The sequence below is a fragment of the Trichosurus vulpecula genome, chromosome 7 (assembly GCF_011100635.1).
Source record: "Trichosurus vulpecula isolate mTriVul1 chromosome 7, mTriVul1.pri, whole genome shotgun sequence".
Taxonomy (NCBI): Eukaryota; Metazoa; Chordata; class Mammalia; order Diprotodontia; family Phalangeridae; genus Trichosurus; species Trichosurus vulpecula.
In genome coordinates this window covers 121,739,580-121,745,442 of record NC_050579.1, presented here as the reverse complement: position 1 = coordinate 121,745,442, position 5,863 = coordinate 121,739,580, and positions in this window count along the sequence as shown.

Here is a 5,863-nt window from a genome sequence, read left to right as displayed (position 1 = left end):
TTTAGGACAGTTCAGATAGAAACAGTCCTGGGACAAATCATTACCTTGAATGTTTTGAGATCCACTGCACAAGAGGCTCTTAGTAATGATTATTATTAATAGTTCTTGTTATTCTTATGATTATTGTTATTAATGTGTGGTAGATGAAGACACACAGTTGTTGGTGGGGGAAAGAATCTACCAGATCTAAAAAGCTGGTTTATCATTCCTGCAGGTTATCTTGAAATCATCAGGCAGCTAGGTGGCATAGTAGACAGAGTGCGGGGCCTGAAGTCAGGAAGACTCATCTTCTTGAGTTCAAATCTGGCCTCAGATGCTTACTAGCTGTGTAGCCTTGGGCAAGTCACTTAACCCTGTTTGCCTCAGTTCCTCACCTATAAAACGAGCTGGAGAAGGAAATGGCAAATGACTGTGGTATCTTTGCCAAGAAAACCCCAAATGGGATTATGAAGAGTCAGATACAACTGCAATGACTGAACTACAACATCCAAAATAAGTGAAAGGACAACTTGAAATAGGGAAAATGGGGAACTTGGAGAGAAAGCTGTGGGAGTATTTTCATCATGGGCTAAGGGAAAGAGAGGGATCTTGCCCTATCCTGCAGATAACCCCCAGCAATATTTGAATTCATAGGTGGCTTCCCTCTCACACTCAGCACATGGCCCCTCCACGTGGTGCGTGTTCAGGGGATGTAAATGAATTTTCAGTATAAGTCTAAGTAAAACACGGGGCCAGTCTTATCCGTGGGTGGAGAAAAAGCTGCCCACATAGGGTGACTGTAAAGGGCACTAAAAGTCCCGCTGCCCCTTACAACTTACTCTAAAATACCTCCCTGACTAGATGTCAGTGTTCAAAATTCTGTAGTTACTCACTCTTTGGAGGGAACAAATTCAAAGTTCTTCTTATGATACAAATACACAAAAAGAGCAGAGAAGGCGAAAGGTGGTGTGATATAGTAGAAAAGAGCACTAGTTATACAGTCAGAGGATGTAGGCTCGAATGTGTATTCTGCCACTCACTACCTGTGTGACCTTTGTAACTTAACATGAAGGGGCCTCAGTTTCCTCATCTGTTAAATGGAAAGTTTGTGCTGGATAATTTCTAAGTTTCCTTCAAACTCTAGGTCTAGGATCTAGATCTAGTTTTGATATGAAAATCCGTATTTTTTTCATCATGGATTAGTTTATAATGCTCAGAGCACATACTTAGATTGATGGAATTTATGCATCAGTCATAGGACTGGATAAGATGACTCTTGGCTCTCCTCCAACTCTGAGATTCTATGACTACATGTTATAGCTAAAAAGCTTTTTCATGTATATGATCACATTAGATCCTCATGACAATCTGATGAGGTTAGGTTGTAATGAGCCTGACTCAGCTCAGGTTAGTTCAAGTTCTGTGTGTTAGAATGAATTGAGGCACTTATAAGTCACCGAATAGTTAACAAAATGAAGCTTACTTAGCTATAACATACAAAAAATATTCAACAAGGACACTGTAGCACTTATCTTTGGAAGACATCCCTATTCCCTTGCCTCCCTATGGAACTATGTCTAGTCAGTAGGGTAGGAAGTGGTAACTCACTTGGTTTGGAGACATTCACCAAGTCGGAAGCATCCTGACTTCATGTGGGTGGACTTTTTTATGCCCTTAGGTGACCAGGAAACAGGGTTAATACAGCCAAAGACTGCCAGGAAGCTGTTAAAAGAGACAGCCTGAGCCTTATCCCACTGGGCCAACTAAATCCCAGGAACAGCTCTTTCACCTTTCAGAGAAAAATTAGCTTAACCTTTGTTCGGGGGAGGAGAGGGGAAACCCTGAGTGATAATGTTCCTATCACAGTAATGCAAATATAAGTATCTATATTACGAAGGTGCCTCAACAAAACCCTGCTCCAATAATTCAATTAGAGTTAGGAGTAACCCTGAGCTTTTTAAGACCATGCCAGCACAATGAAAGCTCTGACAGATTCTATCATGCTGGGAAGGCTTCCAGCGTCACCCCAACAACAGACCAAGTCGGTTTTCTGAGAAACAACCTAGCTAACTACATGGAGGTACCTTATCAGGAGACTAGTCAATTGTAAATGGTATCCCTCCCCACTTTTTTTTATTCATGGCAACCTATGAAAATGACAAATTAAAAATGGCCCTAAGTTTTGTGAGGCCCCCTTCAATTTTTGTAATGACAGTGGCAGAGTGGGGAAAGGGAGGCAGAAGGTATTAAGAATCACAGTTTTGAGACCACAAGCAAACTTCATTTTGACTGTCGATTCTATATATATGTGAGATCCTTGTCAAATGACCAATGGGTGCATATATTGTTAGAGGAACTGAATCATATCAATCTTGACCTTTTTACAATAGACAAAATCAGAAAAAAGAAGGAAATTGAAGCTAAATACAAGGATAGCTCACAGATAGTCCCTGGAGAAACAAGACTAGAGTTGGTAGAGTAGATTTTGTTGCACAATCAAAGGCAACAAGACCATGGGATAGTTGATCATCATGTATTCTAGTATTAATAGCAAATATTTTAAAAATTTTAAATATGAAATATGAAAAATAATATCCAACAATAAAATGGAAGAGAATAGAATGAATATAGAAAATAGAATAAATATAGAAAACAAATGGAAATATTTACACATCATATGACAACATGTTTTCTCCATCAAAGATAAGTGGAACCACTATACTTTGACCCTAACATTACAGTCTAAGATATGTTGATAGGATAGGTAGAAATGGTATGGAAGAGAGCAAAGATAGGAAAAGTGGCCACATTGGACTAACAATATTCCAGAGATCTGTGCTAGAAGCAACACAACTGTGAGAGCGCTGAAGGACCATTATTTTTTTCTCTTTTGGATACCTCAGATATTGGTTAAAAATACCTCAGATACTGGGAGGGTGGGAGGAAGAAGGAGAGAACCACAAAACTTTATTAAAATTAAAAAAAATCAAATTGAGAGCAAATCAATAGGGAAATATATTCATCACTATGACAGTGGGGGTCCAGCAGAGATCCCAGGTTGAAGAGGTTTTCTCTGTGGATGGTAAGGTTCCTCCAGATGTTCCTATCTGCGAGTGACATAGTGTTGACTGCATCAAGCCTAGAAAACTACACAGCCTCCTGGAAGATAATGAAGTTATATATAAGAGCTTTAAGGTTTGCAGAGTGTTTTACAAATATCTCATTTTATCTCCTGGAAGAGATTTGTAATCACTCAAAGGACTTTGGCATATCTAGCCACACAGGAAAGACCAAGTGGATGAAAACTGTCCATTCTCAAATTTCAATATGCGTTTGGATGGAATCCTATAGAACTTGCTCATCATTATGTATTGGTACACCGGTCCAGACCCTATTTTTGTATTAAATTTAACACACTAGTTCTAACTCATCTCTAAATCTCTGTTTTCCCTTCTGATTTTCTTTTTGTTTTCTTCTGTATAGTTCATTAACACTCTTTTTTTCCCCTCTAGAGTGGGGTGGGATATTACCATCACTGTTTCCCCATTCTCTCTAATAACTCCCTTCTCCCAAATACAAGCCCTCCCCTGTAACCAATAAGTATAGTTATGCAAAACAAAACCAAAAAACCCTTTGTGATACTATGTATTCTATTTTGTGAATCTAAAAACATTTTTCTGAGGGTTCAATAGACTCCACCAGACTGACAAAAGGGTCCATGACACAGCAACGTAAGAACTCTTATGTTTAGTACAGCACCTCTCATCCAAGAAGCATGATTTGAGATCAGTGTTCTGGAATCATCTGTTAAGATCATACATTGATCTTAATAGAGTTTTTGTCTTTTTTTCCAAAGTTGTCTTACATTAAAATTGGCATTGCATAAGTTCAAATTTTAGGATTGTTAAACATTATGACATCAGCTTTTTCTCACCCCACCCCCACCCTAGTGGGGAGATATATGAAACTATAATAGAACTAATTTAAAAAAATGAATCCCTTATATAATCTCAAAAAAAGGTCAGGTTTTGTGAAACACATCTAAAGACTAAAGCAAGGTAAAATTATATTGCACAGATTCAACCCAATGGTCTTCTAAGATGGTGAGACAATAATGGAAGGGAAAAAATCCTGGCAGAAAATGGGCATCAAGCAAGAGACTAAACTAATTTTATAAAAAGACAGTGAAGGTCATCTAGTCCAACCATTTCATCTTCATAGGTAAGAAAAATGAGTACCAGATAGGCTAAGTGACTTGTCCAAAGTCAGCCAGCTATTTCGTGGCAAAACTAAAATGGAAACTTAGGTCTCTTATTTCTTTCTACTGTACCACACTACTGTTTTGGTAATAAGAATCATAAAAATGACAATTGCAGGACAGGCACACAAATGCACTCTTAATGGGGCTATGCAGCCATTCTGAAAGCAATTTGGAGTCAAACCTCCAAAAAAACCCCACTTAAACCATTCATAATGTTTGACTTGGTGATACTACTATGAGGCACTATTACTACGTACGTGTGTGTGTGTGTATGTGTGTGTGTGTGTGTATATATACTTTCATACCAAAGAATTTGAAACTAAGGGGATGCCTTAATGTATGTATTCTATTTTGTGCATTTAAAAACATTTTTCTGAGAAGGGGTCAATAGACTCCACCAGACTGACAAAAGGGTCCATGACCCAACAATTTAAAAACTCCTGTGCCCAGGACACCATCTCTCATCCAAAAAGCATGATTTATGATCAGTGTTCTGGAATCATCACTGGGCACTACATTGATATTTGGGAATAGTCTTCATCCACTTTGTCTTTCTTTTTTTTTTTTTTTTGAGAGTTTTTATTTTTAGTTTACAACACTCAGTTCTACATAATTTGGAGTTCCAGGTTTTCTTCCCCCCCTCCACACCTCCCTCCCCAAGATGGCATGGAATCCAATATATCTTCTATGTATAACACACTAGTCAAGTTGTGAAGAAGAATCATGACCAATGGAATGAATCACGAGAAAGAGGAAACAGAACCAAAAAAAAAAAAGCAAACCCAAAAACAAAAACAAAAGAGAAAAAAAAAGGGGAAAAAAAAGGCAAGCATAAAGTGTGCCTCAATCTGCATTCAGACTTCATAGTTCTTTCTCTGGATGTAGATAGCATTCTCCATTATGAGTCCTCTGGAGTTGTCTTTGCACCTTGTGTTGCTGAGAAGAGCAAAGTCTATCAAGGTTAGTCCTCACAGAATCCATATATCTGTGGTTGTGCATAATGTTCTCCTGGCTCTGCTCCGCTCACTCAGCATTACATCGTGTAGGTTTTTCCAGGTTGTTATGAAGTCCGTATCATCTCCATTTCTTATAGTACAATAGTATTCCATTACCTTCATATACCACAACTTGTTCAGCCATCCCCCAATTGATGGGCATCCCCTTGATTTCCAATTCTTTGCTACTACAAAAAGAGCTGCTATGAACATTTTTGTACACATGGGTCCTTTTCCCACTTGTGTTATCTCTTTGGGATACAACCCTAGAAGTGGTATTGCTGGGTCAAAGGGTACGAACATTTTTAATGCCCTTTGGGCATAGTTCCAAATTGCTCTCCAGAATGACTGGATCAGTTCACAACTCCACCAGCAATGTAACAATGTTCACTTGGTCTTTCTTATGTGGATAGATATGACGAATGGCTGAGTAAATTATGGTATATAAATATAATGGAATATTGCTACACTATATGAAATGATGAAATGGATAAATTCATACAGAAGAAGGCTAATATTAACTGATACTGAAGTAAATGGGAAAAAGGGGGGAACAATGTAGCCAATAACCACAACATTGTAAAGAAAAATAATTTTGACAGACTTAAGGACTGACTCTTATCAATGC